Source organism: Schistocerca gregaria, chromosome 9 (genome assembly GCF_023897955.1).
Source record: "Schistocerca gregaria isolate iqSchGreg1 chromosome 9, iqSchGreg1.2, whole genome shotgun sequence".
Lineage (NCBI taxonomy): Eukaryota > Metazoa > Arthropoda > Insecta > Orthoptera > Acrididae > Schistocerca > Schistocerca gregaria.
In genome coordinates this window covers 71,996,946-72,021,322 of record NC_064928.1, presented here as the reverse complement: position 1 = coordinate 72,021,322, position 24,377 = coordinate 71,996,946, and positions in this window count along the sequence as shown.

Sequence of the window (24,377 nt, the reverse complement as noted above, 5' to 3'; positions counted from 1 at the left end):
CTTTCTCCAAAAATGTACTCAATGGGAGCTTAATGTTGCAACCACACACTCAAATTGCCCTGATGTGAGGAAAAAACCTGTTAGTAAGTTTCAAACATGAAATAAGTCACTCCAAAATCAACACGAAAAACCAAAATTCAAAAAGTATAAAAGACAAAAAAACACTTACCTGAGAAAGAAAACGTATTGTGCTCCGCAGCTGCCTCACTGGCATGTGGTGCAACAGATGTCCCTTTCTCCAAAAATGTACTCAATGGGAGCGTAATGTTGCAACCACACATTCAAATAGCCCTGATGTGAGGAAATAACCTGTTAGTACATTTCAAACATGAAATAAGTCATTTGAAAATCAACACAAAAAACCAAAATTCAAAAAGTATAAAAGACAAAAACGCTTACCTGGGCAAGAAAACGTATTGTGTTCACCAGCTGCCTCACTGGCCGGTGGTGCAATAGATGCCCCTTTCTCCAAAAATGTACTCAATGGGAGCTTAATGTTGCAACCACACATTCAAATTGCCCTGATGTGAGGAAAAAACCTGTTAGTAAGTGTCAAACATGAAATAAGTTATTTAAAAATCAACATGAAAAACCAAAATTCAAAAAGTATAAAAGACAAAAAATGCTTACCTGAGAAAGAAAACGTATTGTGGCCGCAGCCGCCTCACTGGCTTGCGGTGCAACAGGTGTCCCTTTCTCCAAAAATGTACTCAATGGGAGCGTAAGGTTGCAACTACACTCTCAAATTGCCCTGATGTGAGGAGAAAACCTGTTAGTAAGCTTCAAACATGAAATAAGTCATTTAAAAATCAACACGAAAAACCAAAATTCAAAAAGTATGAAAGACAAAAAAAATGCTTACCTGAGAAAGCAAACGTATTGTGCTCCGCAGCCGCCTCACTGGCATGTGGTGCAACAGATGTCCCTTTCTCCAGAAATGTACTCAATGTGAGCGTAATGTTGCAAACACACATTCAAATTGCCTAGATGTAAAGAAAAAAAACTGTTAGTACATTTCAAACATGAAATAAGTCATCTAAAAATCAACACGAAAGACCAAAATTCAAAAAGTATAAAAGACAAAAACACTCATACCTGAGAAAGAAAACGTATTGTTCTCAATAGCTGATTCACTGGCCTGTGGTGCAACAGATGTCCCTTTCTCCAAAAATGTACTGAATGGGAGCTTAATGTTGCAAACACGCACTCAAATTGCCATGATGTGAGGAAAAAACCTGTTAGTACATTTAAAACATGAAATAAGTCATTTAAAAATCAACACGAAAAACCAAAATTCAAAAAGTATAAAAGACAAAAAAATGCTAACCTGAGAAAGAAAACGTATTGTGCTCACCATCTGCAACACTGGCCTATGGTGCAACAGGTGTCCCTTTCTCCAAAAATGTACTCAATGGGAGCGTAATGTTGCAACCACACACTCAAATTGCCCTGATGTGAGGAAAAAACCTGTTAGTAAGCTTCAAACGTGAAATAAGTCATTTAAAAATCAACACGAAAAACCAAAATTCAAAAAGTATGAAATCAAAAAGATGCTTACCTGAGAAAGAAAACGTATTGTGCTCCGCAGCCACCTCACTGGCATGTGGTGCAACAGATGTCCCTTTTTCCAAAAATGTACTCAATGGGAGAGCAATGTTGCAACCACACATACAGATGCCCAGATGTGAGGAAAAAAACTGTTAGTACATTTCAAACATGAAATAAGTCATTTAAAAGTCAACTCGAAAGACAAAAATTCAAAAAGTGTAAAAGACAAAAACACTCTTATCTGAGAAAGAAAACGTATTGTGCTCACCAGCTGCCTCACTGGCCTGTGGTGCAACATATGTCCCTTTCTCCAAAAATGTACTGAACGGGAGCTTACTGTTGCAAGCACACACTCTAATTGCCCTGATGTGAAGAAAAATCTTGTTTGTAAGTTTCATCATGAAATAAGTCATTTAAAAATTAACACGAAAAACCAAAATTCAAAATGTATAAAAGACAAAAACATGTTTACCTGAGAAACAAAACGTATTGTGCTCCGCAGCTGCCTCACTGGTATGTGCTGCAACAGATGTCCCTTTCTCCAAAAATGTACTCAATGCGAGCGTAATGTTGCAACCACACACTCAAATTGCACTGATGTGAAGAAAAAACCTGTTAGTACATTTCAAACATCAAATAAGTCATTTAAAAATCAACACGAAAAACCAAAATTCAAAAAGTATAAAAGACAAAAAAATGCTTACCTGAGAAAGAAAACGTATTGTGCTCACCAGCTGCCTCACTGGCTTGTGGTGCAACAGGTGTCCCTTTCTCCAAAAATGTGCTCAATGGGAGCGTAATGATGCAACCACACTCTCAAATTGCCCTGATGTGAGGAGAAAACCTGTTAGTAAGCTTCAAACATGAAATAAGTCATTTAAAAATCAACACGAAAAACCAAAATTCAGAAAGTATGAAAAACAAAAAAAATGCTTACCCGAGAAAGAAAACGTATTGTGCTCCGCAGCTGCATCACTGGCATGTGGTGCAACAGATGTCCCTTTCTCCAAAAATGTACTCAATGGGAGCGTAATGTTGCAAACACACATTCAAATTGCCTAGAAGTAAAGAAAAAAACTGTTAGTACATTTCAAACATGAAATAATTATCTAAAAATCAACATGAAAGACCAAAATTCAAAAAGTATAAAAGACAAAAACACTCATACCTGAGAAAGAAAACGTATTGTTCTCAATAGCTGCCTCACTGGCATGTTGTGCAACAGATGTCCCTTTCTCCAAAAATGTACTCAATGGGAGAGTAATGTAGCAACCACACATACAAATTGCCCAGATGTGAGGAAAAAAACTGTTAGTACATTTCAAACATGAAATAAGTCATTTAAAAGTCAACTCGAAAGACAAAAATTAGAAAAGTGTAAAAGACAAAAACACTCTTATCTGAGAAAGAAAACGTATTGTGCTCACCAGCTGCCTCACTGGCCTGTGGTGCAACATATGTCCCTTTCTCCAAAAATGTACTGAATGGGAGCTTACTGTTGCAAGCACACACTCTAATTGCCCTGATGTGAAGAAAAATCTTGTTTGTAAGTTTCATCATGAAATAAGTCACTCCAAAATCAACACGAAAAACCAAAATTCAAAAAGTATAAAAGACAAAAACATGTTTACCTGAGAAAGAGAACGTATTGTGCTCCGCAGCTGCCTCACTGGCATTTGGTGCAACAGATGTCCCTTTCTCCAAAAATGTACTCAATGGGAGGGTAATGTTGCAACCACACACTCAAATTGCACTGATGTGAAGAAAAAACCTGTTAGTACATTTCAAACATCAAATAAGTCATTTAAAAATCAACACGAAAAAATAAAATTCAAAAAGTATAAAAGACAAAAAAATGCTTACCTGAGAAATAAAACGTATTGTGCTCACCATCTACAACACTGGCCTATGGTGCAACAGGTGTCCCTTTCTCCAAAAATGTACTCAATGGGAGCGTAATGTTGCAACCACACACTCAAATTGCCCTGATGTGAGGAAAAAGCCTGTTAGTAAGCTTCAAACATGAAATAAGTCATTTAAAAATCAACACGAAAAACCAAATTTCAAAAAGTATGAAAGACAAAAAGATGCTTACATGAGAAAGAAAACGTATTGTGCTCCGAAGCCACCTCACTGGCATGTGGTGCAACAGATGTCCCTTTCTCCAAAAATGTACTCAATGGGAGAGTAATGTTGCAACCACACATACAAATTGCCCTGATGTGAGGAAAAAAACTGTTAGTACATTTCAAACATGAAATAAGTCATTTAAAAGTCAACTCGAAAGACAAAAATTCAAAAAGTGTAAAAGACAAAAACACTCTTATCTGAGAAAGAAAACATATCGTGCTCACCAGCTGCCTCACTGGCCTGTGGTGCAACATATGTCCCTTTCTCCAAAAATGTACTGAATGGGAGCTTACTGTTGCAAGCACACACTCTAATTGCCCTGATGTGAAGAAAAATCTTGTTTGTAAGTTTCATCATGAAATAAGTCATTTAAAAATTAACACGAAAAACCAAAATTCAAAATGTATAAAAGACAAAAACATGTTTACCTGAGAAAGAGAACGTATTGTGCTCCGCAGCTGCCTCACTGGCATGTGGTGCAACAGATGTCCCTTTCTCCAAAAATGTACTCAATGGGAGGGTAATGTTGCAACCACACACTCATATTGCACTGATGTGAAGAAAAAACCTGTTAGTACATTTCAAACATCAAATAAGTCATTTAAAAATTAACACGAAAAACCAAAATTCAAAAAGTATAAAAGACAAAAAAATGCTTACCTGAGAAAGAAAACGTATTGTGCTCACCAGCTGCCTCACTGGCTTGTGGTGCAACAGGTGTCCCTTTCTCCAAAAATGTACTCAATGGGAGCGTAAGGTTGCAACCACACTCTCAAATTGCCCTGATGTGAGGAGAAAACCTGTTAGTAAGCTTCAAACATGAAATAAGTCATTTAAAAATCAACACGAAAAACCAAAATTCAAAAAGTATGAAAAACAAAAAAAATGCTTACCCGAGAAAGAAAACGTATTGTGCTCCGCAGCCGCCTCACTGGCATGTGGTGCAACAGATGTCCCTTTCTCCAAAAATGTACTCAATGGGAGAGTAATGTTGCAACCACACATACAAATTGCCCAGATGTGAGGAAAAAAACTGTTGGTACATTTCAAACATGAAATAAGTCATTTAAAAGTCAACTCGATAGACAAAAATTCAAAAAGTGTAAAAGACAAAAACACTCTTATCTGAGAAAGAAAACGTATTGTGCTCACCAGCTGCCTCACTGGCCTGTGGTGCAACAGATGTCCCTTTCTCCAAAAATGTACTCAATGGGAGCGTAATGTTGCAAACACACATTCAAATTGCCTAGAAGTAAAGAAAAAAAACTGTTAGTACATTTCAAACATGAAATAAGTCATCTAAAAATCAACACGAAAGACCAAAATTCAAAAAGTATAAAAGACAAAAACACTCATACCTGAGAAAGAAAACGTATTGTTCTCAATAGCTGCCTCACTGGCCTGTGGTGCAACATATGTCCCTTTCTCCAAAAATGTACTGAATGGGAGCTTACAGTTGCAAGCACACACTCTAATTGCCCTGATGTGAAGAAAAATCTTGTTAGTAAGTTTCAGCATGAAATAAGTCATTTAAAAATTAACAGGAAAAACCAAAATTCAAAATGTATAAAAGACAAAAACATGTTTACCTGAGAAAGAAAACGTATTGTGCTCCGCAGCTGCCTCACTGGCATGCAACAGATGTCCCTTTCTCCAAAAATGTACTCAATGGGAGCGTAATGTTGCAACCACACACTCAAATTGCCCTGATGTGCGGATTAAACCTGTTAGTAAGTTTCAAACATGAAATAAGTCATTTAAAAATCAACACGAAAAACGGAAATTCAAAAAGTATGAGAGGCAAAAAACGCTTACCTGAGAAAGAAAACATGTTGTGCTCACCAGCTACCTCACTGGCCTGTGTTGCAACAGATGTCCCTCTCTCCAAAAATGTACTCAATGGGAGCGTAATGTTGCAACCACACACTCAAATTGCCCTGATGTGAGGAAAAAACCTGTTAGTACATTTCAAACATGAAATAAGTCATTTAAAAATCAACACAAAAAACCAAAATTCAAAAAGTATCAAAGACAAAAAAACGCTTACCTGAGAAAGAAAACGTATTGTGCTCCGCAGCTGCCTCACTGGCCTGTGATGCAACAGAGGTCCCTTTCTCCAAAAATGTACTCAATCTGAGCGTAATGTTGCAACAACACATTCAAATAGCCCTGATGTGAGGAAAAAACCTGTTAGTACATTTCAAACATGAAATAAGTCATTCGAAATTCAACACGAAAGACCAAAATTCAAAAAGTATAAAAGACAAAAACGCTTACCTGAGAAAGAAAACGTATTGTGTTCACCAGCTGCCTCACTGGCATGTGGTGCAATAGATGCCCCTTTCTCCAAAAATGTACTCAATTGGACCTTAATGTTGCAACCACACACTCAAATTGCCCTGATGTGAGGAAAAAACCTGTTAGTAACTTTCAAACATGAAATAAGTCACTCCAAAATTAACACGAAAACCAAAATTCAAAAAGTATAAAAGACAAAAAAACACATACCTGAGAAAGAAAACGTATTGTGCTCACCAGCTGCCTCACTGGCCTGTGGTGCAACAGATGTCCCTTTCTCCAAAAATGTACTGAATCGGAGCTTAAAATTGCAACCACACACTCAAATTGCCCTGATGTGAGGAAAAAACCTGTTAGTACATTTCAAACGTGAAATAAGTCATTTAAAAATCAACATGAAAAACCAAAATTCAAAAAGTATAAAAGACAAAAACATGTTTACCTGAGAAAGAGAATGTATTGTGCTCCGCAGCTGCCTCACTGGCATGTGGTGCCACAGATGTCCCTTTCTCCAAAAATGTACTCAATGGGAGGGTAATGTTGCAACCACACACTCAAATTGCACTGATGTGAAGAAAAAACCTGTTAGTACATTTCAAACATGAAATAAGTCATTTAAAAATCAACACGAAAAAATAAAATTCAAAAAGTATAAAAGACAAAAAAATGCTTACCTGAGAAAGAAAACGTATTGTGCTCACCAGCTGCCTCACTGGCTTGTGGTGCAACAGGTGTCGCTTTCTCCAAAAATGTACTCAATGGGAGCGTAAGGTTGCAACCACACTCTCAAATTGCCCTGGTGTGAGGAGAAAACCTGTTAGTAAGCTTCAAACATGAAATAAGTCATTTAAAAATCAACACGAAAAACCAAAATTCAAAAAGTATGAAAGACAAAAAAAATGCTTACCTGAGAAAGAAAAAGTATTGTGCTCCGCAGCCACCTCACTGGCATGTGGTGCAACAGATGTCCCTTTCTCCAAAAATGTACTCAATGGGAGAGTAATGCTGCAACCACACATACAAATTGCCCAGATGTGAGGAAAAAAACTGTTAGTACATTTCAAACATGAAATAAGTCATTTAAAAGTCAACTCGAAAGAGAAAAATTCAAAAAGTGTAAAAGACAAAAACACTCTTATCTGAGAAAGAAAACATATTGTGCTCACCAGCTGCCTCACTGGCCTGTGGTGCAACATATGTCCCTTTCTCCAAAAATGTACTGAATGGGAGCTTACTGTTGCAAGCACACACTCTAATTGCCCTGATGTGAAGAAAAATCTTGTTTTTAAGTTTCATCATGAAATAAGTCATTTAAAAATTAACACGAAAAACCAAAATTCAAAAAGTATAAAAGACAAAAACATGTTTACCTGAGAAAGAGAACGTATTGTGCTCCGCAGCTGCCTCACTGGCATGTGGTGCAACAGATGTCCCTTTCTCCAAAAATGTACTCAATGGGAGGGTAATGTTGCATCCACACACTCAAATTGCACTGATGTGAAGAAAAAACCTGTTAGTACATTTCAAACATCAAATAAGTCATTTAAAAATCAACACGAAAAACCAAAATTCAAAAAGTATAAAAGACAAAAAAATGCTTACCTGAGAAAGAAAACGTATTGTGCTCACCAGCTGCCTCACTGGCTTGTGGTGCAACAGGTGTCCCTTTCTCCAAAAATGTACTCAATGGGAGCGTAAGGTTGCAACCACACCCTCAAATTGCCCTGATGTGAGGAGAAAACCTGTTAGTAAGCTTCAAACATGAAATAAGTCATTAAAAAATCAACACGAAAAACCAAAATTCAAAAAGTATGAAAAACAAAAGAAATGCTTACCCGAGAAAGAAAACGTATTGTGCTCCGCAGCCGCCTCACTAGCATGTGGTGCAACAGATGTCCCTTTCTCCAAAAATGTACTCAATGGGAGCGTAATGTTGCAAACACCCATTCAAATTGCCTAGAAATAAAGAAAAAAAACTGTTAGTACATTTCAAACATGAAATAATTATCTAAAAATCAACACGAAAGACCAAAATTCAAAAAGTATAAAAGACAAAAACACTCATACCTGAGAAAGGAAACGTATTGTTCTCAATAGCTGCCTCACTGGCCTGTGGTGCAACATATGTCCCTTTCTCCAAAAATGTACTCAATGGGAGCGTAATGTTTCTACCACACACTCAAATTGCCCTGATGTGAGGAAAAAACCTGTTAGTACATTTCAAACATGAAATATGTCATTTAAAAGTCAACACGAAAAACCAAAATTCAAAAAGTATGAAAGACAAAAAAATTCTAACATGAGAAAGAAAACGTATTCTGGCCGCAGCCGCCTCACTGGCATGTTGTGCAACAGATGTCCCTTTCTCCAAAAATGTACTCAATGGGAGAGTAATGTTGCAACCACACATACAAATTGCCCAGATGTGAGGAAAAAAACTGTTAGTACATTTCAAACATGAAATAAGTCATTTAAAAGTCAACTCGAATGACAAAAATTCAAAAAGTGTAAAAGACAAAAACACTCTTATCTGTGAAAGAAAACGTATTGTGCTCACCAGCTGCCTCACTGGCCTGTGGTGCAACATATGTCCCTTTCTCCAAAAATGTACTGAATGGGAGCTTACTGTTGCAAGCACACACTCTAATTGCCCTGATGTGAAGAAAAATCTTGTTTGTAAGTTTCATCATGAAATAAGTCACTCCAAAATCAACACGAAAAACCAAAATTCAAAAAGTATAAAAGACAAAAACATGTTTACCTGAGAAAGAGAACGTATTGTGCTCCGCAGCTGCCTCACTGGCATGTGGTGCAACAGATGTCCCTTTCTCCAAAAATGTACACAATGGGAGGGTAATGTTGCAACCACACACTCAAATTGCACTGATGTGAAGAAAAAACCTGTTAGTACATTTCAAACATCAAATAAGTCATTTAAAAATCAACACGAAAAAATAAAATTCAAAAAGTATAAAAGACAAAAAAATGCTTACCTGAGAAAGAAAACGTATTGTGCTCACCATCTGCAACACTGGCCTATGGTGCAACAGGTGTCCCTTTCTCCAAAAATGTACTCAATGGGAGCGTAATGTTGCAACCACACACTCAAATTGCCCTGATGTGAGGAAAAAACCTGTTAGTAAGCTTCAAACATGAAATAAGTCATTTAAAAATCAACACGAAAAACCAAATTTCAAAAAGTATGAAAGACAAAAAGATGCTTACCTGAGAAAGAAAACGTATTGTGCTCCGAAGCCACCTCACTGGCATGTGGTGCAACAGATGTCCCTGTCTCCAAAAATGTACTCAATGGGAGAGTAATGTTGCAACCACACATACAAATTGCCCTGATGTGAGGAAAAAAACTGTTAGTACATTTCAAACATGAAATAAGCCATTTAAAAGTCAACTCGAAAGACAAAAATTCAAAAAGTGTAAAAGACAAAAACACTCTTATCTGAGAAAGAAAACGTATTGTGCTCACCAGCTGCCTCACTGGCCTGTGGTGCAACATATGTCCCTTTCTCCAAAAATGTACTGAATGGGAGCTTACTGTTGCAAGCACACACTCTAATTGCCCTGATGTGAAGAAAAATCTTGTTTGTAAGTTTTATCATGAAATAAGTCATTTAAAAATTAACACGAAAAACCAAAAATCAAAAAGTATAAAAGACAAAAACATGTTTACCTGAGAAAGAGAACGTATTGTGCTCCGCAGCTGCCTCACTGGCATGTGGTGCAACAGATGTCCCTTTCTTCAAAAATGTACTCAATGAGAGGGTAATGTTGCAACCACACGCTCAAATTGCACTGATGTGAAGAAAAAACCTGTTAGTACATTTCAAACATCAAATAAGTCATTTAAAAATCAACACGAAAAAATAAAATTCAAAAAGTATAAAAGACAAAAAAATGCTTACCTGAGAAAGAAAACGTATTGTGCTCACCAGCTGCCTCACTGGCTTGTGGTGCAACAGGTGTCCCTTTCTCCAAAAATGTACTCAATGGGAGCGTAAGGTTGCAACCACACTCTCAAATTGCCCTGATGTGAGGAAAAAACCTGTTAGTAAGCTTCAAACATGAAATAAGTCATTTAAAAATCAACACGAAAAACCAAAATTCAAAAAGTATGAAAAACAAAAAAAATGCTTACCCGAGAAAGAAAACGTATTGTGCTCCGCAGCCGCCTCACTGGCATGTGGTGCAACAGATGTCCCTTTCTCCAAAAATGTACTCAATGGGAGCGTAATGTTGCAAACACACATTCAAATTGCCTAGAAGTAAAGAAAAAAAACTGTTAGTACATTTCAAACATGAAATAAGTCATCTAAAAATCAACACGAAAGACCAAAATTCAAAAAGTATAAAAGACAAAAACACTCATACCTGAGAAAGAAAACGTATTGTTCTCAATAGCTTCCTCACTGGCCTGTGGTGCAACATATGTCCCTTTCTCCAAAAATGTACTGAATGGGAGCTTACAGTTGCAAGCACACACTCTAATTGCCCTGATGTGAAGAAAAATCTTGTTAGTAAGTTTCAGCATGAAATAAGTCATTTAAAAATTAACACGAAAAACCAAAATTCAAAATGTATAAAAGACAAAAACATGTTTACCTGAGAAAGAAAACGTATTGTGCTCCGCAGCTGCCTCACTGGCATGCAACAGATGTCCCTTTCTCCAAAAATGTACTCAATGGGAGGGTAATGTTGCAACCACACACTCAAATTGCACTGATGTGAGAAAAAACCTGTTAGTACATTTCAAACATCAAATAAGTCATTTAAAAATCAACACGAAAAACCAAAATTCAAAAAGTATAAAAGACAAAAAAATGCTTACCTGAGAAAGAAAACGTATTGTGCTCACCAGCTGCCTCACTGGCTTGTGGTGCAACAGGTGTCCCTTTCTCCAAAAATGTACTCAATGGGAGCGTAAGGTTGCAACCACACTCTCAAATTGCCCTGATGTGAGGAGAAAACCTGTTAGTAAGCTTCTAACATGAAATAAGTCATTTAAAAATCAACACGAAAAACCAAAATTCAAAAAGTATGAAAAACAAAAAAAATGCTTACCCGAGAAAGAAAACGTATTGTGCTCCGCAGCCGCCTCACTGGCATGTGGTGCAACAGATGTCCCTTTCTCCAAAAATGTACTCAATGGGAGAGTAATGTTGCAACCACACATACAAATTGCCCAGATGTGAGGAAAAAAACTGTTGGTACATTTCAAACATGAAATAAGTCATTTAAAAGTCAACTCGATAGACAAAAATTCAAAAAGTGTAAAAGACAAAAACACTCTTATCTGAGAAAGAAAACGTATTGTGCTCACCAGCTGCCTCACTGGCCTGTGGTGCAACAGATGTCCCTTTCTCCAAAAATGTACTCAATGGGAGCGTAATGTTGCAACCACACACTCAAATTGCCCTGATGTGAGGAAAAAACCTGTTAGTAAGTTTCAAACATGAAATAAGTCATTTAAAAATCAACACGAAAAACGGAAATTCAAAAAGTATGAAAGGCAAAAAACGCTTACCTGAGAAAGAAAACATGTTGTGCTCACCAGCTACCTCACTGCCCTGTGTTGCAACAGATGTCCCTCTCTCCAAAAATGTACTCAATGGGAGCGTAATGTTGCAACCACACACTCAAATTGCCCTGATGTGAGGAAAAAACCTGTTAGTACATTTCAAACATGAAATAAGTCATTTAAAAATCAACACAAAAAACCAAAATTCAAAAAGAATCAAAGACAAAAAAACGCTTACCTGAGAAAGAAAACGTATTGTGCTCCGCAGCTGCCTCACTGGCCTGTGATGCAACAGAGGTCATTTTCTCCAAAAATGAACTCAATCTGAGCGTAATGTTGCAACAACACATTCAAATAGCCCTGATGTGAGGAAAAAACCTGTTAGTACATTTCAAACATGAAATAAGTCATTCGAAATTCAACACGAAAGACCAAAATTCAAAAAGTATAAAAGAAAAAAACGCTTACCTGAGAAAGAAAACGTATTGTGTTCACCAGCTGCCTCACTGGCATGTGGTGCAATAGATGCCCCTTTCTCCAAAAATGTACTCAATTGGACCTTAATGTTGCAACCACACACTCAAATTGCCCTGATGTGAGGAAAAAACCTGTTAGTAAGTTTCAAACATGAAATAAGTCACTCCAAAATTAACACGAAAACCAAAATTCAAAAAGTATAAAAGACAAAAAAACACATACCTGAGAAAGAAAACGTATTGTGCTCACCAGCTGCCTCACTGGCCTGTGGTGCAACAGATGTCCCTTTCTCCAAAAATGTACTGAATGGGAGCTTAAAATTGCAACCACACACTCAAATTGCCCTGATGTGAGGAAAAAACCTGTTAGTACATTTCAAATGTGAAATAAGTCATTTAAAAATCAACATGAAAAACCAAAATTCAAAAAGTATAAAAGACAAAAAAATGCTTACCTGAGAAAGAAAACGTATTGTGGCCGCAGCCGTCTCACTGGCAATTTGTGCAACAGATGTCCCTTTCTCCAAAAATGTACTCAATGGGAGAGTAATGTTGCAACCACACATAAAAATTGCCCAGATGTGAGGAAAAAAACTGTTAGTACATTTCAAACATGAAATAAGTCATTTAAAAGTCAACTGGAAAGACCAAAATTCAAAAAGTGTAAAAGACAAAAACATTCTTATCTGAGAAAGAAAACGTATTGTGCTCACCAGCTGCCTCACTGGCTTGTGGTGCAACAGGTGTCCCTTTCTCCAAAAATGTACTCAATGGGAGCGTAATATTGCAGCCACACACTTAAATTGCCCTGATGTGAGGAAAAAACCTGTTAGTAAGTTTCAAACATGAAATAAGTCATTTAAAAATCAACACGAAAAACCAAAATTCAAAAAGTATGAAAGACACAAACGCTTACCTGAGAAAGAAAACGTATTGTGTTCACCAGCTGCCTCACTGGCCGGTGGTGCAATAGATGCCCATTTCTCAAAAAATGTACTCAATGGGAGCGTAATGTTGCAACCACACACTCAAATTGCCCTGATGTGAGGAAAAAACCGGTTAGTAAGTTTCAAACATGAAATAAGCATTTAAAAATCAACACGAATAACCAAAATTCAAAAAGTATAAAAGAAAAAAAAAACACTTACCTGAGAAAGAAAACGTATTGTGCTCCGCAGCTGCCTCACTGGCCTGTGGTGCAACAGATGTCCCTTTCTCCAAAAATGTACTGAATGGGAGCTTAATGTTGCAACCACACACTCAAATAGGCCTGATGTGAGGAAAAAACCGGTTAGTAAGTTTCAAACATGAAATAAGCATTTAAAAATCAACACGAATAACCAAAATTCAAAAAGTATAAAAGCCAAAAAAACGCTTACCTGTGAAAGAAAACATATTGTGCTCACCAGCTGCCTCACTGGCCTGTGGTGCAACAGATGTCCCTTTCTCCAAAAATGTACTCAATGGGAGCGTAATGTTGCAACCACACACTCAAATTGCCCTGATGTGAGGAAAAAACCTGTTAGTAAGCTTCAAACATGAAATAAGTCACTTAAAAATCAACACGAAAAACCAAATTTCAAAAAGTATGAAAGACAAAAAGATGCTTACCTGAGAAATAAAACATATTGTGCTCACCAGCTGCCTCACTGGCATGTCGTGCAACAGATGACCCTTTCTCCAGACATGTACTCAATGGGAGCGTAATGTTTCTACCACACACTCAAATTGCCCTGATGTGAGGAAAAAACCTGTTAGTACATTTCAAACATGAAATATGTCATTTAAAAGTCAACACGAAAAACCAAAATTCAAAAAGTATGAAAGACAAAAAAATTCTAACATGAGAAAGAAAACGTATTCTGGCCGCAGCCGCCTCACTGGCATGTTGTGCAACAGATGTCCCTTTCTCCAAAAATGTACTCAATGGGAGAGTAATGTTGCAACCACACATACAAATTGCCCAGATGTGAGGAAAAAAACTGTTAGTACATTTCAAACATGAAATAAGTCATTTAAAAGTCAACTCGAAAGACAAAAATTCAAAAAGTGTAAAAGACAAAAACACTCTTATCTGAGAAAGAAAACGTATTGTGCTCACCAGCTGCCTCACTGGCCTGTGGTGCAACATATGTCCCTTTCTCCAAAAATGTACTGAATGGGAGCTTACTGTTGCAAGCACACACTCTAATTGCCCTGATGTGAAGAAAAATCTTGTTTGTAAGTTTCATCATGAAATAAGTCATTTAAAAATTAACACGAAAAACCAAAATTCAAAAAGTATAAAAGACAAAAACATGTTTACCTGAGAAACAAAACGTATTGTGCTCCGCAGCTGCCTCACTGGCATGTGGTGCAACAGATGTCCCTTTCTCCAAAAATGTACTCAATGGGAGGGTAATGTTGCAACCACACACTCAAATTGCACTGATGTGAGGAAAAAACCTGTTAGTACATTTCAAACATGAAATAAGTCATTTAAAAATCAACACGAAAAACCAAAATTCAAAAAGTATAAAAGACAAAAAAATGCGTACCCGAGAAAGAAAACTTATTGTGCTCATCAGCTGCCTCAATGGCTTGTGGTGCAACAGGTGTCCCTTTCTCCAAAAATGTACTCAATGGGAGCGTAAGGTTGCAACCACACTCTCAAATTGCCCTGATGTGAGGAGAAAACCTGTTAGTAAGCTTCAAACATGAAATAAGTCATTTAAAAATCAACACGAAAAACCAAAATTCAAAAAGAATGAAAAACAAAAAAAATGCTTACCTGAGAAAGAAAACGTATTGTGCTCTGCAGCCGCCTCACTGGCATGTGGTGCAACATATGTCCCTTTCTCCAAAAATGTACTCAATGGGAGCGTAATGTTGCAAACACACATTCCAATTGCCTAGAAGTAAAGAAAAAAAACTGTTAGTACATTTCAAACATGATATAAGTCATCTAAAAATCAACACGAAAGACCAAAATTCAAAAAGTATAAAAGACAAAAACACTCATACCTGAGAAAGAAAACGTATTGTTCTCAATAGCTGCCTCACTGGCCTGTGGTGCAACATATGACCCTTTCTCCAAAAATGTACTCAATGGGAGCGTAATGTTTCTACCACACACTCAAATTGCCCTGATGTGAGGAAAAAACCTGTTAGTACATTTCAAACATGAAATATTTCATTTAAAAGTCATCACGAAAAACCAAAATTCAAAAAGTATGAAAGACAAAAAAATGCTTACATGAGAAAGAAAACGTATTGTTGCCGCAGCCGCCTCACTGGCATGTTGTGCAACAGATGTCCCTTCTCCAAAAATGTACTCAATGGGAGAGTAATGTTGCAACCACAGATACAAATTGCCCAGATGTGAGGAAAAAAACTGTTAGTACATTTCAAACATGAAATAAGTCATTTAAAAGTCAACTCGAAAGACAAAAATTCAAAAAGTGTAAAAGACGAAAACACTCTTATCTGAGAAAGAAAACGTATTGTGCTCACCAGCTGCCTCACTGGCCTGTGGTGCAACATATGTCCCTTTCTCCAAAAATGTACTGAATGGGAGCTTACAGTTGCAAGCACACACTCTAATAGCCCTGATGTGAAGAAAAATCTTGTTAGTAAGTTTCAACATGAAATAAGTCATTTAAAAATTAACACGAAAAACCAAAATTCAAAATGTATAAAAGACAAAAACATGTTTACCTGAGAAAGAAAACGTATTGTGCTCTGCAGCTGCCTCACTGGCATGTGGTGCAACAGATGTCCCTTTCTCCAAAAATGTACTCAATGGGAGCGTAATGTTGCAACCACACACTCAAATTGCCCTGATGTGAGGAAAAAACCTGTTAGTACATTTCAAACATGAAATAAGTCATTTAAAAGTCAACACAAAAAACCAAAATTCAAAAAGTATAAAAGACAAAAAAACGCTTACCTGAGAAAGAAAACGTATTGTGCTCTGCAGGTGCCTCACTGGCCTGTGATGCAACAGAGGTCCCTTTCTCCAAAAATGTACTCAATGGGAGCGTAATGTTGCAACCACACATTCAAATAGCCCTGATGTGAGGAAAAAACCTGTTAGTACATTTCAAACATGAAATAAGTCATTCGAAAATCAACACGAAAGACCAAAATTCAAAAAGTATAAAAGACAAAAACGCTTACCTGAGAAAGAAAACGTATTGTGTTCACCAGCTGCCTCACTGGCATGTGGTGCAATAGATGCCCCTTTCTCCAAAAATGTACTCAATTGGACCTTAATGTTGCAACCACACACTCAAATTGCCATGACGTGAGGAAAAAACCTGTTAGTACATTTAAAACATGAAATAAGTCATTTAAAAATCAACACGAAAAACCAAAATTCAAAAAGTATGAAAGACAAAAAACGCTTACCTGAGAAAGAAAACGTGTTTGCTCACCAGCTGCCTCACTGGCCTGTGTTGCAACAGATGTCCCTTTCTCCAAAAATGTACTCAATGGGAGCGTTATGTTGCAACCACACACTCAAATTGCCCTGATGTGAGGAAAAAACCTGTTAGTACATTTCAAACATGAAATAAGTCATTTAAAAGTCAACACAAAAAACCAAAATTCAAAAAGTATAAAAGACAAAAAAACGCTTACCTGAGAAAGAAAACGTATTGTGCTCCACAGCTGCCTCACTGGCCTGTGATGCAACAGAGGTCCCTTTCTCCAAAAATGTACTCAATGGGAGCGTAATGTTGCAACCACACACTCAAATTGCCCTGATGCAAGGAAAAAACCTGGTAGTACATTTCAAACATGAAATAAGTCATTTAAAAATCAACACGAAAAACCTTAATTCTAAAAGGAAAAAAGACAAAAAAACGCTTACCTAAGAAAGAAAACGTATTGTGCTCCGCAGCTGCCTCACTGGCCTGTGGTGCAACAGATGTGCCTTTCTCCAAAAATGTACTCAATGGAAGTGTAATATTGCAGCCACACACTTAAATTGCCCTGATGTGAGGAAAAAACCTGTTAGTAAGATTCAAACATGAAATAAGTCACTCCAAAATCAACACGAAAAACCAAAATTCAAAAAGTATAAAAGAGCAAAAAATGCTTACCTGAGAAAGAAAACGTATTGTGCTCCGCAGCTGCCTCACTGGCTTGTGGTGCAACAGATGTCCCTTTCTCCAAAAATGTACTCAATGGGAGTGTAATGTTGCAACCACACACTCAAATTGCACTGATGTGGGGAAAAAACCTGTTAGTACATATCAAACATGAAATAAGTCATTTAAAAATCAACACGAAAAACCAAAATTCAAAGAGTATAAAAGACAAAAAAACGCTTACCTGAGAAAGAAAACGTATTGTGCTCACCAGCTGCCTCACTGGCATGTGGTGCAACAGATGTTCCTTTCTCCAAAAATGTACTCAATGGGAGCGTAATGTTGCAACCACACACTCAAATAGGCCTGATGTGAGGAAAAAAACCTGTTAGTAAGTTTCAAACATGAAATAAGCATTTAAAAATCAACACGAATAACCAAAATTCAAAAAGTATAAAAGCCAAAAAAACGCTTACCTGAGAAAGAAAACATATTGTGCTCACCAGCTGCCTCACTGGCCTGAGGTGCAACAGATGTCCCTTTCTCCAAAAATGTACTCAATGGGAGCGTAATGTTGCTACCACACACTCAAATTGCCCTGATGTGAGGAAAAAACCTGTTAGTAAGCTTCAAACATGAAATAAGTCACTTAAAAATCAACACGAAAAACCAAATTTCAAAAAGTATGAAAGACAAAAAGATGCTTACCTGAGAAATAAAACGTATTGTGCTCACCAGCTGCCTCACTGGCCTGTGGTGCAACAGATGTGCCTTTCTCCAAAAATGTACTCAATGGAAGTGTAATATTGCAGCCACACACTTAAATTGCCCTGATGTGAGGAAAAAACCTGTTAGTAAGATTCAAACATGAAATAAGTCACTCCAAAATCAACACGAAAAACCAAAATTCAAAAAGTATAAAAGAGCAAAAAATGCTTACCTGAGAAAGAAAACGTATTGTGCTCCGCAGCTGCCTCACTGGCTTGTGGTGCAACAGATGTCCCTTTCTCCAAAAATGTACTCAATGGGAGTGTAATGTTGCAACCACACACTCAAATTGCACTGATGTGGGGAAAAAACCTGTTAGTACATATCAAACATGAAATAAGTCATTTAAAAATCAACACGAAAAACCAAAATTCAAAGAGTATAAAAGACAAAAAAACGCTTACCTGAGAAAGAAAACGTATTGTGCTCACCAGCTGCCTCACTGGCATGTGGTGCAACAGATGTTCCTTTCTCCAAAAATGTACTCAATGGGAGCGTAATGTTGCAACCACACACTCAAATAGGCCTGATGTGAGGAAAAAACCTGTTAGTAAGTTTCAAACATGAAATAAGCATTTAAAAATCAACACGAATAACCAAAATTCAAAAAGTATAAAAGCCAAAAAAACGCTTACCTGAGAAAGAAAACATATTGTGCTCACCAGCTGCCTCACTGGCCTGAGGTGCAACAGATGTCCCTTTCTCCAAAAATGTACTCAATGGGAGCGTAATGTTGCTACCACACACTCAAATTGCCCTGATGTGAGGAAAAAACCTGTTAGTAAGCTTCAAACATGAAATAAGTCACTTAAAAATCAACACGAAAAACCAAATTTCAAAAAGTATGAAAGACAAAAAGATGCTTACCTGAGAAATAAAACGTATTGTGCTCACCAGCTGCCTCACTGGCATGTGGTGCAACAGATGCCCCTTTCTCCAGAAATGTACTCAATGGGAGCGTAATGTTTCTACCACACACCCAAATTGCCCTGATGTGAGGAAAAAACCTGTTAGTACATTTCAAACATGAAATAAGTCATTTAAAAATCAACACGAAAAACCAAAATTCAAAAAGTATAAAAGACAAAAAAATGCTTACCTGAGAAAGAAAACGTATTGTGCTCACCAGCTGCCTCACTGGCTTGTGGTGCAACAGGTGTCCCTTTCTCCAAAAATGTACTCAATGGGAGCGTAAGGTTGCAACCACACTCTCAAATTGCCCTGGTGTGACGAGAAAACCTGTTAGTAAGCTTCAAACATGAAATAAGTCATTTAAAAATCAACACGAAAAACCAAAATTCAAAAAGTATGAAAGACAAAAAAAATGCTTACCTGAGAAAGAAAAAGTATTGTGCTCCGCAGCCGCCTCACTGGCATGTGGTGCAACAGATGTCCCTTTCTCCAAAAATGTACTCAATGGGAGCGTAATGTTGCAAACACACAATCAAATTGCCCTGATGTGAGGAAAAAACCAGTTAGTATATTTTAACATGAAATTAGTCATTTGAAAATCAACACGAAAAACCAAAATTCAAAAAATATAAAAGACAAAAACACTTACCTGAGAAAGAAAACGTATTGTGCTCACCAGCTGCCTCACCGGCATGTGGTGCAACAGATACCCCTTTCTCCAAAAATGTACTCAATGGGAGCGTAATGTTTCTACCACACACCCAAATTGCCCTGATGTGAGGAAAAAACCTGTTAGTACATTTCAAACATGAAATATGTCATTTAAAAGTCAAAACGAAAAACCAAAATTCAAAACGTATAAATAGACAAAAAAATGCTTACCTGAGAAAGAAAACGTATTGTGCTCCGCAGCTGCCTCACTGGCATATGGTGCAACAGATGTCCCTTTCTCCAAAAATGTACTCAATGGAAGCGTAATGTTGCAACCACACACTCAAATTGCCCTGATGTGAGGAAAAAACCTGTTAGTAAGTTTCAAACATGAAATAAGTCATTTAAAAATCAACACGAAAAACCAAAATTCAAAAAGTATGACAGACAAAAAACGCTTACCTGAGAAAGAAAACGTGTTGTGCTCACCAGCTGCCTCACTGGCCTGTGTTGCAACAGATGTCACTTTCTCCAAAAATGTACTCAATGGGAGCGTAATGTTGCAACCACACACTCAAATTGCCCTGATGTGAGGAAAAAACCTGTTAGTACATTTCAAACATGAAATAAGTCATTTAAAGTCAACACAAAAAACCAAAATTCAAAAAGTATAAAAGACAAAAAAACGCTTACCTGAGAAAGAAAACGTATTGTGCTCCGCAGCTGCCTCACTGGCCTGTGATGCAACAGAGGTCCCTTTCTCCAAAAATGTACTCAATGGGAGCGTAATGTTGCAACCACACACTCTAATTGCCCTGATGTGAGGAAAAAACCTGTTAGTACATTTCAAACATGAAATAAGTCATTTAAAAATCAACACGAAAATCCAAAATTCAAAAAGTATAAAAGACAAATAAACGCTTACCTGAGAAAGAAAACGTATTGTGCTCACCAGCTGCCTCACTGGTCTGTGGTGCAACAAATGTCCCTTTCTCCAAAAATGTACTCAATGGGAGCGTAATGTTGCAACCACACACTCAAATTGCCCTGATGTAAAGAAAAAACCGTGGTAGTAGATTTCAAACATGAAATAAGTCATTTAAAAATCAACTCGAAAAACCTTAATTCTAAAAGGAAAAAAGACAAAAAAACGCTTACCTGAGAAAGAAAACGTATTGTGCTCCGCAGCTGCCTCACTGGCCTGTGGTGCAACAGATGTCCCTTTCTCAAAAAATGTACTCAATGGAAGCGTAATATTGCAGCCACACACTTAAATTGCCCTGATGTGAGGAAAAAACCTGTTAGTAAGTTTCAAACATGAAATAAGTCACTCCAAAATCAACACGAAAAACCAAAATTCAAAAAGTATAAAAGAGAAAAAATGCTTACCTGAGAAAGAAAACGTATTGTGCTCCGCAGCTGCCTCACTGGCTTGTGGTGCAACAGATGTCCCTTTCTCCAAAAATGTACTGAATGGGAGTGTAATGTTGCAACCACACACTCAAATTGCACTGATGTGGGGAAGAAACCTGTTAGTACATTTCAAACATGAAGTAAGTCATTTAAAAATCAACACGAAAAACCAAAATTCAAAGAGTATAAAAGCCAAAAAAACGCTTACCTGAGAAAGAAAACGTATTGTGCTCACCAGCTGCCTCACTGGCATGTGGTGCAACAGATGTCCCTTTCTCCAAAAATGTACTCAATGGGAGCGTAATGTTGCAACCACCCACTCAAATAGGCCTGATGTGAGGAAAAAACCTGTTAGTAAGTTTAAAACATGAAATAAGCATTTAAAAATCAACACGGATAACCAAAATTCAAAAAGTATAAAAGCCAAAAAAACGCTTACCTGAGAAAGAAAACATATTGTGTTCACCAGCTGCCTCACTGGCCTGTGGTGCAACAGATGTCCCTTTCTCCAAAAATGTACTCAATGGGAGAATAATGTTTCTACCACACACTCAAATTGCCCTGATGTGAGGGAAAAACCTGTTAGTACATTGCAAACATGAAATATGTCATTTAAAAGTCAACTCGAAAGTCAAAAATTCAAAAAGTATAAAAGACAACAACACTCTTATCTGAGAAAGAAAACGTATTGTGCTCACCAGCTGCCTCACTGGCCTGTGGTGCAACATATGTCCCTTTCTCCAAAAATGTACTGAATGGGAGCTTACTGTTGCAAGCACACACTCTAATTGCCCTGATGTGAAGAAAAATCTTGTTTGTAAGTTTCATCATGAAATAAGTCATTTAAAAATTAACACGAAATACCAAAATTAAAAAAGTATAAAATACAAAATCATGTTTGCCTGAGAAAGAGAACGTATTGTGCTCCGCAGCTGCCTCACTGGCATGTGGTGCAACAGATGAACCTTTCTCCAAAAATGTACTCAATGGGAGCGTAATGTTGCAACCACACACTCAAATTGCACTGATGTGAGGAAAAAACCTGTTAGTACATTTCAAACATGAAATAAGTCATTTAAAAATCAACACGAAAAACCAAAATTCAAAAAGTATAAAAGACAAAAAAATGCTTACCTGAGAAAGAAAACGTATTGTGCTCACCAGCTGCCTCACTGGCTTGTGGTGCAACAGGTGTCCCTTTCTCCAAAAATGTACTCAATGGGAACGTAAGGTTGCAACCACACACTCAAATTGCACTGATGTGAGGAAAAAACCTGTTAGTACATTTCAAACATGAAATAAGTCATTTAAAAATCAACACGAAAAACCAAAAATTCAAAAAGTATAAAAGACAAAAAAATGCTTACCTGAGAAAGAAAACGTATTGTGCTCACCAGCTGCCTCACTGGCTTGTGGTGCAACAGGTGTCCCTTTCTCCAAAAATGTACTCAATGGGAGCGTAATGTTGCAACCACACACTCAAATTGCACTGATGTGAGAAAAAAACCTGTTAGTACATTTCAAACATGAAATAAGTCATTTAAAAATCAACACGAAAAACCAAAATTCAAAAAGTATAAAAGACAGAAAAATGCTTACCTGAGAAAGAAAACGTATTGTGCTCACCAGCTGCCTCACTGGCTTGTGGTGCAACAGGTGTCCCTTTCTCCAAAAATGTACTCAATGGGAGCGTAAGGTTGCAACCACACTCTCAAATTGCCCTGGTGTGAGGAGAAAACCTGTTAGTAAGCTTCAAACATGAAATAAGTCATTTAAAAATCAACACGAAAAACCAAAATTCAAAAAGTATGAAAGACAAAAAAAATGCTTACCTGAGAAAGAAAAAGTTATGTGCTCCGCAGCCGCCTCACTGGCATGTGGTGCAACAGATGTCCCTTTCTCCAAAAATGTACTCAATGGGAGCGTAATGTTGCAAACACACAATCAAATTGCCCTGATGTGAGGAAAAAACCAGTTAGTATATTTTAACATGAAATTAGTCATTTGAAAATCAACACGAAAAAATAAAATTCAAAAAGTATAAAAGACAAAAAAATGCTTACCTGAGAAAGAAAACGTATTGTGCTCACCATCTGCAACACTGGCCTATGGTGCAACAGGTGTCCCTTTCTCCAAAAATGTACTCAATGGGAGCGTAATGTTGCAACCACACACTCAAATTGCCCTGATGTGAGGAAAAAACCTGTTAGTAAGCTTCAAACATGAAATAAGTCATTTAAAAATCAACACGAAAAACCAAATTTCAAAAAGTATGAAAGACAAAAAGATGCTTACCTGAGAAAGAAAACGTATTGTGCTCCGAAGCCACCTCACTGGCATGTGGTGCAACAGATGTCCCTTTCTCCAAAAATGTACTCAATGGGAGCGTAATGTTGCAACCACACACTCAAATTGCCCTGATGTGAGGAAAAAACCTGTTAGTACATTTCAAACATGAAATAAGTCATTTAAAAGTCAACACAAAAAACCAAAATTCAAAAAGTATAAAAGACAAAAAAACGCTTACCTGAGAAAGAAAACGTATTGTGGTCACCAGCTGCCTCACTGGCCTGTGGTGCAACAGATGTCCCTTTCTCAAAAAATGTACTCAATGGAAGCGTAACATTGCAGCCACACACTTAAATTGCCCTGATGTGAGGAAAAAACCTGTTAGTAAGTTTCAAACATGAAATAAGTCACTCCAAAATCAACACGAAAAACCAAAATTCAAAAAGTATAAAAGAGAAAAAATGCTTACCTGAGAAAGAAAACGTATTGTGCTCCGCAGCTGCCTCACTGGCTTGTGGTGCAACAGATGTCCCTTTCTCCAAAAATGTACTCAATGGGAGCGTAATGTTGCAACCACCCACTCAAATAGGCCTGATGTGAGGAAAAAACCTGTTAGTAAGTTTCAAACATGAAATAAGCATTTAAAAATCAACACGAATAAACAAAATTCAAAAAGTATAAAAGCCAAAAAAACGCTTACCTGAGAAAGAAAACATATTGTGTTCACCAGCTGCCTCACTGGCCTGTGGTGCAACAGATGTCCCTTTCTCCAAAAATGTACTCAATGGGAGCGTAATGTTTCTACCACACACTCAAATTGCCCTGATGTGAGGAAAAAACCTGTTAGTACATTTCAAACATGAAATATGTCACTTAAAAGTCAACTCGAAAGTCAAAAATTCAAAAAGTATAAAAGACAACAACACTCTTATCTGAGAAAGAAAACGTATTGTGCTCACCAGCTGCCTCACTGGCCTGTGGTGCAACATATGTCCCTTTCTCCAAAAATTTACTGAATGGGAGCTTACTGTTGCAAGCACACACTCTAATTGCCCTGATGTGAAGAAAAATCTTGTTTGTAAGTTTCATCATGAAATAAGTCATTTAAAAATTAACACGAAATACCAAAATTCAAAAAGTATAAAAGACAAAATCATGTTTGCCTGAGAAAGAGAACGTATTGTGCTCTGCAGCTGCCTCACTGGCATGTGGTGCAACAGATGACCCTTTCTCCAAAAATGTACTCAATGGGAGCGTTATGTTGCAACCACACACTCAAATTGCACT